This window comes from Schistocerca americana, chromosome 4 (assembly GCF_021461395.2).
Source record: "Schistocerca americana isolate TAMUIC-IGC-003095 chromosome 4, iqSchAmer2.1, whole genome shotgun sequence".
In the NCBI taxonomy this organism is placed as follows: Eukaryota; Metazoa; Arthropoda; class Insecta; order Orthoptera; family Acrididae; genus Schistocerca; species Schistocerca americana.
The window spans coordinates 330,334,872-330,348,259 of NC_060122.1; the positions used below are offsets into that span (position 1 = coordinate 330,334,872).

The 13,388-nt window shown below is 44.0% G+C and overlaps 1 protein-coding gene across 1 annotated transcript in view; it reads left to right on the plus strand.

The window, feature by feature from the left end:
• LOC124613450 (transmembrane channel-like protein) overlaps nt 1-13,388 on the plus strand; it is a 173,439-nt gene that overhangs the window by 52,383 nt on the left and 107,668 nt on the right. The window lies entirely within an intron of this gene.

A 13,388-nucleotide genomic window follows, 5' to 3' on the forward strand; every position in this document is an offset into this window, starting at 1 on the left:
CACCCGAACGGCGTATCGAAATAACAAGCATTAAAATCTTTCTGTGGGAGTTGTGATTTCTCTTATTGTGATGATCCTTCCTCATTATGTAGACTGGCATCAACACAGTATTTTCGCAATCGGAGGAGAAAAATGGTGACTGAATTTTCACGAGAAGATCAGCCGCATAAAAAACGCCTTTGCCTGATGATTAACTCCCCATTTCACGGATAATGCCAGTGGCACTCTCTCCCCTACTTCGCGATAGTACAAAACGAGCTGCCCTTTGAACTACTTCGATGTCAATCAGCCCCGTCCGATATTCCAAAAGAGGATGGACAGACGTAGTGTAAGCAGTCTCTTTAGTAGACCTGTTACATTTTCTAAGAGTTCTGCTAATAAATCGCAGTCCTTAATTTTTTTATGTATCTGATCGTTCCAATTTCAGTTATTCGTAACTGTAATCCGTTAGTATTTAGCTGAATTTACAGCCTTTAGATTTGTGTGATTTATGGTAACCGAGCTTTAGCGTTTTAGTACTCATGTGGATGACTTCACATTTTTCGTTATTTAGAGTCAATTGCCACTTTTCGCACCATACAGATATTTGGTCTATATCATTTTGCGATTGGTTTTGATCATCTGGGGACTTGACAAGACGGTAAATGACGTCATCATCTGTATACAATAGCTCCTGGGATTGTCTCCCATGTCGTTTGTGCAGATCAGGAAGGCCTGTGGCACTTCCTTGGGGAACGCCAAAAAATATTTCCGTTTTACTCGATGACTTTCCGTCAGTTACTACGAACTGGACCTTTCAGCCGGGCACTCACGAATCCCGTCTCTTAGCTGAGACGATACTGCACAAGCACGCAATTTTATTAATATTCGCTCGTGAGAGAGGATGTCAAAAGCCTTCTGAAAATCTAAAAATATGGAATTAATTTCACATCACCAGTCGATAGCACTCTTTACTTCGTGAGAGTAAAAATGTAGTTGTTTTTTAAGAGGTAATTCACAATGTTGCTCCTATTTTCTGTCTAGTTAAATTCTTTCCCTCTACTAGCTCTCCAACTAATGTTCTCAGCAACATGTCGTGTAGCACTATTAACGCAAATTTCTGTTTCTGGATACCCTGATGAATCAGAAGGTTGTGACCACTGTCCACTGAGAGACTGAATCTCCGCTGGTGACATTGTGAACACGTGTCGCGGTAAGGAAAGTATACAATCGGAGCACAGACAAACGGTATGCGCTGAAAATGCGGAATTCCACTGACGTAAGAGACTGTGGCAAAGGACAGAGTTTCATAACTAGGAACCAGTGAATGACCATTCTGAAACGATGAAGCTTGTCCACTGTTCGTATACGATGTCGTGAACATCTGTGGAAAGTGGTTGAAAGATAGTGTAAAACAAGTGGGCGATAAGGCATTGTTGGATGCCCATGCCTCATAGCAGAACGTCGACGTCGGAAATTTGACCGCTCTGGAAAGAAGATAGGCTGCGATCTGTGGCAGATCTGACGACAGAATACAATGTTGGTATAGACAATACTATCGGGGCACATCGTTCAGCGACATTGTTGAGCATGGGACTCTGCAGCAGACAAACCTGACGTTGACGCAACGACATGCTCAATTAAAACTGAGGGATTTATTACAAAATCCTATCTAGTCCAAAAGCGAACTTTTTGTGCTAATACCACCTTGCTATGTCTGTCACCACGTCTACAGTATTTCCTAGTGGAATTGTTTAGGCAAAAGCCACACAGATTCAGAGACATTCCATTTAAAAATCTTGCTCTTCTACAAAGAAGCATACTCGTCCTTGTTATTTCTACAAGTCCAGTATGCGTAGGCTTCCTGTCCTCATCTTTTTGGACTGACGACTAAGCACGACATTCAGAGGAACAGTCCTAGGCTGCATTTTCCTACAAATTGAGAACTGATGGTAGGGATATACCAGTTTGTAAAGTAGCATTCCTTAGCTTTCATGGAAAACCAAGCACAGACTTATGAATGTTCGTAGGTTTACACGGCCGTTGGCATTTTGAATAAAATAATTTTGGGTATTAGGCTGCGTCACTGTAACTACTAAAACAGCTAAAGTGCCGACGTTTCGACCGACTTTCTGTGGTCCTCTACAGGGCGCCCTGACGAGAACCGCAGCAAGTCGATCGAAACGTCGGCACTTTAATTGCTTTAGTAGTTATAGTGACGTGCCCCAATACTCAAAATTATTTTATTCAAGCGTCGACTGTACAGGGTCCAGAATAGTATTGCAACGTATTGCCAGTCTCCAAAAGGTAGGAGAGGTCCCCATAACAACATACCAAAAAAGATACCAGAACCGTCTGCCCAGTTGACTGACTGCCATGTAAAGTACCTTAAAGTAAGACAGTCACACGACTCTCTGCGTGATAACTCAAATCGAAAATACCTGCCAGAATATTTGACCGTAAGTGATATGTATCTTCAACTTTTACACAAGTACCAAATCAGTCTTCCTTATGAAAGCTACTGGACAGTATACGAAACTTTTAACACACATTTTTGGACATCCAAGGTCTGATACATGTACTACATGTGATTCACTGAACAGCAAAATAGAAGCTGAGGAAAGAGATTTTGAGAAGAGTCCGTTAGTAGCGTAAAAGACATCCTACTTGAAAAGATCAGAAGCTTTTGTAAATATGAAACCAAACTATATCCCAAAATCAAAAGAAAGGCTGAAAAACTGTATTTCATTCAATTATATGCAAAGCTTGCCCCTAATAGACTTGCACTCAAACGCCATTTACCATGAAAGGCAATTATAATACAATGTTCTTGGGATTCACAGTCTGGCAGATGACTCAGTTTCAGTTTGCCGCTATATCTTGAACATGAAGGAAGGAAAGGTCCTAATGAGGTCACATTCATGATTTTGAACTACTTAGATAACATTCCATTATAAAATCAAAGAGATGAACTTTTTCTGCTTAGTGATTGGTGTCCTAGGCAGAACAGAAAAAAAGATTATGATTCAGTTCTTGTACAGTCAAGTGCACCTATTGAAGGTCTCCCAAAGAATGACGTGTTTGTTTCCAGAGCGAGGACACAGTTATTTACCAAATGATCAACACTCCCGTTCCATATGGTATAAGAGGCGTATGACAAAGACTGTAGAAAATCCTGAAACTTGCGTTAGGAAAATAGCTGGAGTCCGCACATTACCTCTTCCATTCCAGCTGAAAATAATGAAACTTCATGATTTCGTATAGATAAACGTGCTACTGAGCCATTCTATTCGAAAACTTCTAAAGCTGCACTCAAACTGTAACAAGTGCGAATGATTCACAACGAAATGGATGATAGTATTTTTGTCTCATTGCGAAACCCTTAGTTTGGCCTTGGGAGAAGGCATATCATTGTTAAGAGAAGGCCTACTACAAAATATACTATTTTGGATCTACATTAGTTGTACGACAAGAACCCAGATATTCAGCAAGCTAAAGCCAGAAATGTTTGTAATTTAATGCAGTAACTGAAAGAAGATAACAACACCTTCTACAAATACCCCCTTTATGATACCTCAGACGAATATTATAACGAAGAGGATGTGGAAATTGATGTTGATGATAATGATAGCAGTGATGGTTGGGAGGATGAAAAATAACTAATAATTGGAAATCCAGGTACAACTAAAACTCTATTTTTAGTTCATTGTAAAGAAAATAATGTCTTGTGTTCATTGGTACATAATTCGAGACAGTATTTTGAAAACACAATAAATTAGTCCAGTGAAAAATATTAGATCTTTTCTTCTTACTTTTCTACAAATATCGATAAGCCTAAAAAAATTCTTCTTAAGAATTCACTATAAACAGTATACATAAAACCGAATATTAGTGAGAAAAATGCTCCTATTTAACATGCTTTGGTCATCGTTTGGTTGCTTTTCGAGGTTCATTTTAAATGGTGAGAAGTACTTTTTGATTCCTGAAAAATGACAATTGTGGACTTGGTCAATAAAAAACTGCCGACGTTTCGGTCACTGCTGCAAGTGATCTTCTTCAGGGTATCTTGTTTAAACAAAGACACCCTGAAGAAGGTCTCTTGCAGCAGTGACCGACACGACGGTAGTTTTACATATTGACAATGTGGTCACAAACCCAGAAAAATTTTATTGAGTGTGGAAATGCCGCAGAAGCGTACCGTTTGTAATTTTGGACTTGTCCAGTTTTTGTAATAAACACCGAAACTGCAGTGGACACTGGATTATCAAGACTGGATTGTTGTTCAGTGGAAACGCTTTACCTGATCGGATGAGTCACGTTTCTTGTTACACCAGGTCGATGGTCGTGGACGGGGCCGCCGTCGAACAGGCGAACGGCTGCTTGCAGCACCCACCATCTAAGGACGGAGGCCGGTGAGGGCGGCATTACACTATGTGGAACATACACCTGTGCTTTCACGGGACCTGTGGTGGTAGTCGAAGGCACCATGACAGCTGTGGTAGTGTTTGTTAGTGATACTGTAATACTGACTCGTACACTGGCAGTACTCTTCTATCGCCTCGGTTTTGTGCGAGCGACGAGTGAGGCACACACTGAAATTCTTGCGCAACAGAAAAAAAAATTGAGAGCTTCTAAATGTTTTACAACAAACCACGATGCTCTGCCCGTAATAGTTTCCAGATTTTTATTTTTCTAAAATAATAGTTGAACTTGTGGTGAATGGCCAGAGGACTTGCTGACAACAGTAATGATCCCAATACCAAAAGAAATGAGGAAGCAAGAAATGCGGTGAACACAGAACAATTAGCCTCATATCAGATGCAGCGAAAATTATGCTAAAGATCTACACACTTAAGCGCCTGGCAGAGGCTTCATCGAAATTTTATTATGATGATCGTTTCTGCCTCTCTAGGTCGACGTCAACAAAATATTTTCACATTCGGAGAAGAAAGTTGGTGATTGAAATTTCATGAGAAGGTTCCGCCGCAACGAAAAACGACTTTGTTTTAATGGTGTCTCATCACACTCTCTCCCCTGTCTCGCGATAATACAAAACTTGCTGCGCTTCTTTGAATTCTCTCGATGTACTCAGTTAATGCTATCTGGTAAGGATCCCACACCGCGCAGTACTCCAAAAGAGTACCGACAAGCGTAGTGTTGGCAGTCTCTTTAGTAGCTCTGTTACATTTTCTAAATGTTCCGCCAGTAAAACGCAGTCTTTGGTTTGCCTTTCCAGAACATTTTCTATGTGTTCTTTCGAACTTAAATTGCTCGTAATTGTAATTCGTAGGTATTTAGTTCAATTTAGGGTGAAAGGATTTCGAAAGTCTGTGTTTAGCAACTCTGTTTTCGAAGCGCTGTCGTCGATAGTATTCCCATTGCTATCACTCAGGGAAAGCATTGACTGTTTCTTGCCGCTAACATACCTTGCATACGACCAGAATCTCTTTGGATTTTCTGCCAGGTTTTGAGATAAAGCGTCGTTGTGGAAGAATCATTAATAAAAGACTAGAAAAGGTAATGAAAGAGAATCAGGGTGAGGAAGAATTTGCTTTTCGACTGAACGCAGGCACAGGAGATGCAACAGGACTCTTGAGAATATTGGGGGTGAGGTTTAATGAAATGGGACGATTTTTGGAAGAGTGGTTACTGGAAAGGGAAAAAATTTATACAGGGTGTACATAAAGTCCGCGAACACTTTCAATTATTTATTGCACAAGAACTGAACATTGTACAGATGTCATAAATACTGAATTTTGATGAGAAACTCTGAAAGTGTTTTTTAAAAACATTCGATATGCGAACCACGAGTGACCCGGCAGACTTCAATACGATAATCGAATTCTTGCCATACCCGTCCCAGTATGGCATCGTGGACTGTGGCAGTCGCTTCCCGTATTCTCCCCCCGGAGCTCTGTTACATCACGTGGTAGAGGCGGTACATACACCAGATCTTTAATGTGGCCCCACAGAAAAAAGTCACACGGAGTGAGATCTGGTGATCGGGGAGGCCATTTTATGAAACAGCTGTCCCCTTCTGCAGCACGGCCGATCCATCAATGCGGCAGTTCCGTGTTCAGGTACCCATGAACTTCACGATGAAAATGGGATGGAGCCCCATCCTGTTGAAAGATGAACGGAGAGTCCGATTGCATTTGGGGCATCAGCTATTGCTGCAACATGCCCAGGTAGGAATACCCAGTGACAGTGATCTGGGCGAAGTGCTCTCGCACCTGAACTCGGCATGTTTGCGACTAGAACTGACTATCGGCAAATTACCAAATTACGCTATAGCGGTATACATGAAAAAAAAAACTTTCAGGGTTTCTCTTCAAAATGACATAAGTATGATATCTGTAAAATGTTTGGTTCTTGTGCAATAAATAATTGAAAGTGTTCCCGGACTTTATGTACACCCTGTATATGTGTTTTATAGACTTGAAAAAGGCTTTAGATAATGGGGTTTGAGATGAGATTGCAACCACGTATAATGAGGGAAAAGAGAGTAGGCTGGAAAACCAAACGACTTGTAGAATCATTGTGCTTTAATCAAAAAGCATCTACGAAAGTGAGAGGAGAAAGCAGCAACTCGATGTAACTAGGAAAACGAATGAGACAAGGCTGTTTCCTATATTTTTCAATCTGTACTTAAAAATGTGATTTACTAACGTCCACTAGATAACAAGGAGGTAAAAACTGGAGGAAGAAGAATATTGTGTCTGAGGTTTTCAGTCGACATGTTCTTTATAGCAACGGGTCAAAAAGAATTACATGATACAGACGATGCCATTAAAGCTAAAGGGAAGATTTATGGAATGAAGTAAATACAAATAACATGAAAGTAAAGCATTGGGAGCAAATAAAATGGGCAAGTATTAGAATATGTGCAATGATTTAAGTATGTCGGAAGCCGGATACAAACGGACTGGAAGAGCCGCATAGAAATTAAAACCAGGATGGCAATGGAGAAAGAGGCATTTTGAAAGAAAAGGAGAATTTTCTGCAGCAATATGGGCGAAGATTTAAGAAAAAGACTAATAAAATCTTTTGTATGGAGTATGCTTTTGTATGGTACTGAAACGTGTTTACTGAGGAAGAAACTTAGAGCAGGGCTGGAGGCTTTTGAAATGTGGATAAGACGGAGTATGAAAGAATACAGTGGATAGATAGAGTGAAAAATGAAGAGCTACTGAGAAGAGTAAGGGTGTAATAAAACCGAAAGAAGGAAGCTGGATTGAAGGCCTATAGAAGCACCCTTAGAAGGGCATGTTGAAGGAAAGAGGAGGCGAGAGACGAAGAGGTTTCAGGTCATGAATGAAGTGATCGACGGCAGCACATTGTGAGGTGACGGGCGAATTGTGGTGTCCTGAAATATTCAGAGTTGGCGTGGCCGCACTGGACGCTCGTCATAGCCGGGGCCCGGCACAAACACGTGGAGGCGAACATTACCCGGACGAGAGGGGTAGCCCCAGCGCATGGTCCAGCCGCGTGGCTGGGAATTCCGCTGAGACGAGGACGGTGCTTTGTGACAGTGAAGAAGACACGCCGGGAGTACCAAAGATGGTGGACTTTCTGAAATCTTAATGGCAGGCATTTCACAGGTCGTATAGAAATTAATAGTAGCCAGATGGATCATGATACCTCAAAAATAAACGTGTGTACATAATTATTATCTGCACGACAATTCTGATGGTGTAATCAGATTTTCAATATCTTTATTAGTTTAAAGTTTAGTATATGACGATAAATTACACAAGTAACATCCAGCAACGAATTTCCAAAATCTAGACGGTTCATCCGATTTCGTCGATCTACGCGTCTTTAGAAAGCTATTAGTGTAAACCTAAGTTGGTATGAATTACAGCCATGTAACTTGAATAGTACATGAGTTATCGGAGGTCAAAGTGGCCGATTACTATCGACCGCGTCAGGCCATAAGTACTCCACAGTTACACAAAGAAACGGTAGCAGCATGCTTATAAATATATTTATTCATTTATGTCTTTGTTTATTCCGATATATACTATTCATGAAGAAATTGGTTAAATATTTACTATGTTTTAGAAAGCACAGAGACACTAGGCTACTGGCCTACCTTTTGTTCTATTTCTTTGATAAATGTTTATTTAACTTGTTTATGTATCCAATAATGTGTGTTAGAGCGTGTTTATGGTCCAGCCGTAGGAATATTTATTTAATTTCAAATTATTTAAATGTAAATTTTAAAATTTTCCCGGCGAATTGACTGTTCAAACAAATTTCGGGCTTGCAGCCGGTCGTCGTTAAATACTTCGCACGATATTTCAACTGGGAAGAATGATTGTTCTCTAGGGCATTCAGTTTACCGGAAACCCACTGATACTGATTTGTACCTGCAAGCGTCGAGTTGCCATCACCCATCGCAAACCATGAGTTTGCTTAAATCACTTGTTCATAGAGCTGATATTGTCTCAGATCTAGATAGCTTAGCTCAAGAACTCGCCCGTCTAAAGACAGTACTCAGCGAAAATGGGTATTCCATCCGGCGGATTAACAGGACACTAACAGTTAAAACTAAGAAGCAGGAAGTGAATAAAGAGGAGAACACGCCGGAACAATCTTTAGCTTTTCTTTCTTTCGTTGGCAACACTTCGTTCAAAATAGCAAGAATCCTCCGAAAATTTCAGGTAAAAGTGTTTTCCCGCATACCATCGAAGATTGCGGACCTTGTGGGATCAGTTAACGACAATCTGTTACTACGAAAGGCCGGAATTTACAAGATACCGTGCCAATGTGGTATGGCTGACATAGGTCAAACCACACGCACCGTGAAAGAACGCTGCACTGAACATCAACGTTACACCCGCCTTTTGCAGTCAAGCAAGTCTGCTACTGCTGAACATTGTATTTCTACTGGACATTCAATGTAGTATGAGAAAACAATGGTTTTGTCCACAGCAACGTCTTTCTGGGACTCCATTATTAAAGAATCCGTAGAAATACGACTGACGGAAAATCTGTTAAATCGTGACAGCGGCTACTAGCTGGACAGTGCATGGGATCCCATCATCTCCACGATTTGCTCAAATCGAAGACGACAGAGTGCGTCGACGGTCGTGGCAAACAGCAACGCAGAGGGCGACTGAGTTCTGCTATTCCACCAGTGAGGGCGCCGCCGGCGGGCAGCTTGGGTCATCTATCAAGTTTTCGACGCATGCGTAGAATAGTTACAGTACGCTATATATTGCGGAACGGATGACGTTTTCGCCAGTCTGCGACGGCTCACCTGAAGATGACTGGCAGGTGCCTAGTTGAAATATCGTGCGAAGTATTGAACGATGACCGGCAGCAAGCCCGAAATTTGTTTGAATATTTAAATGTAAATCCAGTATTTAGATAGTGTTTCATTATGTTCGTGAATGTGCGTTCGCTTGAAGATATGGCGGGAGCGCTCTAGCCAATCACAGCGCTCCTGAACGGGGAGACTGGATGGAAGTGGGAGGAGAGCACGGTTTCCTGAGGGGACACGAGGTAGTTCTTGACGGTACGGCACAGAACATGGAAGTCCGGGACGCGACGGCGCGACGGACGCGGATTGGACAGTGGAGCAGTTTGCGCGTGGCCGCGGGAGGTAGAAATATTTCGTAGTGCCAACTTGTGCACTTGTGAGATTTCCGTGGCTTCTGCAATGCAGACGTAGTATGCGTTTAGAAGTGAACATCTCGCGAACTGTGTTGTTGCTCAAAGCTAATTAAATGAAGTAGGAATCTATTGTTTCCCTGTTATTCAGCTTATATTTTATTTAATTGCTGCACCATCGACACCAATAAGTGTTTTGCAGAAATATACCGCATCCTCAAAAGGACTTCTACTATCGTACTCATCATTTAAAGTCGTTAAAATAGTACCTGCGGATTTCATTTAATTGTAAACTTTCAATTATAAACGTCTTTGTTACGGCAATTTCCGAGTGGTAGGAACCTTCGACCATTCGATTCATGTGTGTATTCTTATCGTATACTGTTGACTCAGCAGTATTTGGCCTGTAACGCGGCAACTACGTATCGCAGCCTCTATACAACGAAACCAGCCAAAACTTAAAATATGCATCCCTGAGTCTGAGGGTGCGAAGTTATTTGAAAGCCCGCAAATACACCGTCATTAAGAAGGCAGCACTGAAAGGAGACGCAAAACCTCCTAATACAGCAGAAAACTGTTGATAATGAGTCAGACTTAATGGACACCCTGCATTTCCCAAGGACGTGCAACTACACTCCTGGAAATTGAAAGAAGAACACCGTGAATTCATTGTCCCAGGAAGGGGAAACTTTATTGACACATTCCTGGGGTCAGATACATCACATGATCACACTGACAGAACCACAGGCACATAGACACAGGCAACAGAGCATGCACAATGTCGGCACTAGTACAGTGTATATCCACCTTTCGCAGCAATGCAGGCTGCTATTCTCCCATGGAGACGATCGTAGAGATGCTGGATGTAGTCCTGTGGAACGGCTTGCCATGCCATTTCCACCTGGCGCCTCAGTTGGACCAGCGTTCGTGCTGGACGTGCAGACCGCGTGAGACGACGCTTCATCCAGTCCCAAACATGCTCAATGGGGGACAGATCCGGAGATCTTGCTGGCTAGGGTAGTTGACTTACACCTTCTAGAGCACGTTGGGTGGCACGGGATACATGCGGACGTGCACTGACCTGTTGGAACAGCATGTTCCCTTGCCGGTCTAGGAATGGTAGAACGATGGGTTCGATGACGGTTTGGATGTACCGTGCACTATTCAGTGTCCCCTCGACGATCACCAGTGGTGTACGGCCAGTGTAGGAGATCGCTCCCCACACCATGATGCTGGGTGTTGGCCCTGTGTGCCTCAGTCGTATGCAGTCCTGATTGCGGCGCTCACCTGCACGGCGCCAAACACGCATACGACCATCATTGGCACCAAGGCAGAAGCGACTCTCATCGCTGAAGACGACACGTCTCCATTCGTCCCTCCATTCACGCCTGTCGCGACACCACTGGAGGCGGGCTGCACGATGTTGGAGCGTGAGCGGAAGACGGCCTAACGGTGTGCGGGACCGTAGCCCAGCTTCATGGAGACGGTTGTGAATGGTCCTCGCCAATACCCCAGGAGCAACAGTGTCCCTAATTTGCTGGGAAGTGGCGGTGCGGTCCCCTACGGCACTGCGTAGGATCCTACGGTCTTGGCGTGCATCCGTGCGTCGCTGCGGTCCGGTCCCAGGTCGACGGGCACGTGCACCTTCCGCCGACCACTGGCGACAACATCAATGTACTGTGGAGACCTCACGCCCCACGTGTTGAGCAATTCGGCGGTACGTCCACCCGGCCTCCCGCATGCCCACTATACGCCCTCGCTCAAAGTCCGTCAACTGCACATACGGTTCACGTCCACGCTGTCGCGGCATGCTACCAGTGTTAAAGACTGCGATGGAGCTCCGTATGCCACGGCAAACTGGCTGACACTGACGGCGGCGGCGCACAAATGCTGCGCAGCTAGCGCCATTCGACGGCCAACACCGCGGTTCCTGGTGTGTCCGCTGTGCCGTGCGTGTGATCATTGCTTGTACAGCCCTCTCGCAGTGTCCGGAGCAAGTATGGTGGGTCTGACACACCGGTGTCAATGTGTTCTTTTTTCCATTTCCAGGAGTGTACATTGTATAAATTTGCGTAAAGATCTGTTACAGATATATCAGGCCTACCTTCGAACTGTGGCCTAAAACAACAGCAACATACGCGTTTTACCTGAGACGTCGCGTCAGTCCGAATCGGCACAATGGTTTCCGTCTAGTAGAATAGAGCACTCAAAGCCACGCCTTCCACATTACCTCTAGACTGAAGTGATACCAGGAAGCAGGCAGACACCGAGTCGATGTGACAGCCGGCAGAAAGCCCCGCTACCTGCCTCGGGGGGCAGTAAAAGCCGTGCGGCGCCATAAAACGGCTGCGTCTCGTGGCTGCCATGGAGACGCAAACGGCGTCGCTTTTCCGCCGAGAGCGGCGCGCGCTCCAGCGGAGCGCTAAATGTGACGTCGCGGCGGTCGCGGCCGGCGCGGTTCGTTACGCGAAATGAATGCCGCCGCCGTGCGGCTGTCGGAAGCGGGTGGGGGGTTGGCGGTAACTGCTGCCGTCACCCCTGCTCGCCGTCACCAAAGGACGCTCCGGCGGCCGCTTCCGTGTTCTTTGTAAGGCTCCACCGGCGTAGAGCTTTACCGTGTCGCTCAGCTTCCACAGCCTCACGGAGACACCGTATTCTCGCCTTCTTTATTGCACACTAATAAATAACCAGTGCAACCGATATGTGGGCCACAGATGGCAGTTAGACGTGTTTCAACACCCATCTCCAGATTTCACTTGCGTCCTCAGTTTATACAAACTGCTGAGCTCCGTAACTCACTTGCCATTCCGAGTGCCATCTAATGGCATTTTGCAAAATGGACAGGGTAGAGTGCCCAGTACAATCCGCACCCTGTCGGAAAATACTGTAACTTTTTGTATGAGGGGAAGGGCCTTTCTAAACTCAAACTTATTTTATTGTGTGTGAAATCTTATGGGACTTAATTGCTAAGGTCATCAGTCCCTAAGCTTGCACACTACTTAACCTCAATTATCCTAAGGACAAACACACACAGCCATGCCCGAGGGAGGGCTCGAACCTCCGCCAGGACCAGCCGCACAGTCCATGACTGCAGCGCCTTAGACCGCACGTCTAATCCCACGCGGCAACCGAAACCTACATTCACATTATTGGTAAGTATTAAGCGGGACCCGACCCCGCCCACACTTGCATGGTGACCATTCAGAAAGATCTGTCACCTCTTCTTTCGTTATTGTCTAAAAATAATTCCGCCGAAAATGCAGCGATTTATTTTCGCCCGGTTTGTTAACTTTCAGAGAAGAGTCGCGAATGGGGAATTTTGAGTAAAATCTATACATTTCTCTTGTTGCCATGTTGAAATTTGCTCCTTTTATCAAAATTCAGCGAAATTTACACAATCTCATCTCACTAACATGTTACGCAGACGCAGTTGCGAGAGAATTCAGGAACAGTGGTTTATTAAGTTTATTAAGTGAGGACCTGAGGAAAAGTAAGGTCAGCATCTTATGAAAAAGCACATTCTCGGTACAGAATAAACGTGTAATGACTTCACTTATGTTGTTCCAAAAGCCTCAGCATTTCTCGTTTCACCTGCTATCGATGGCTCTCAAAAATTACATTCTTTCATCGGAAAAGTCTGTAGTTAGTGGAATAATACGGTAGGTAATGAAGTTCTGCATAATAACGATATGGAAAAATACTCTTCGTTTGCTATCACATTTGCCTACATCTCATTTCGATATTGGGTTGGGTTGGTTTCGGGGGAAGAGACCAAACTGCGAGGTCATCGG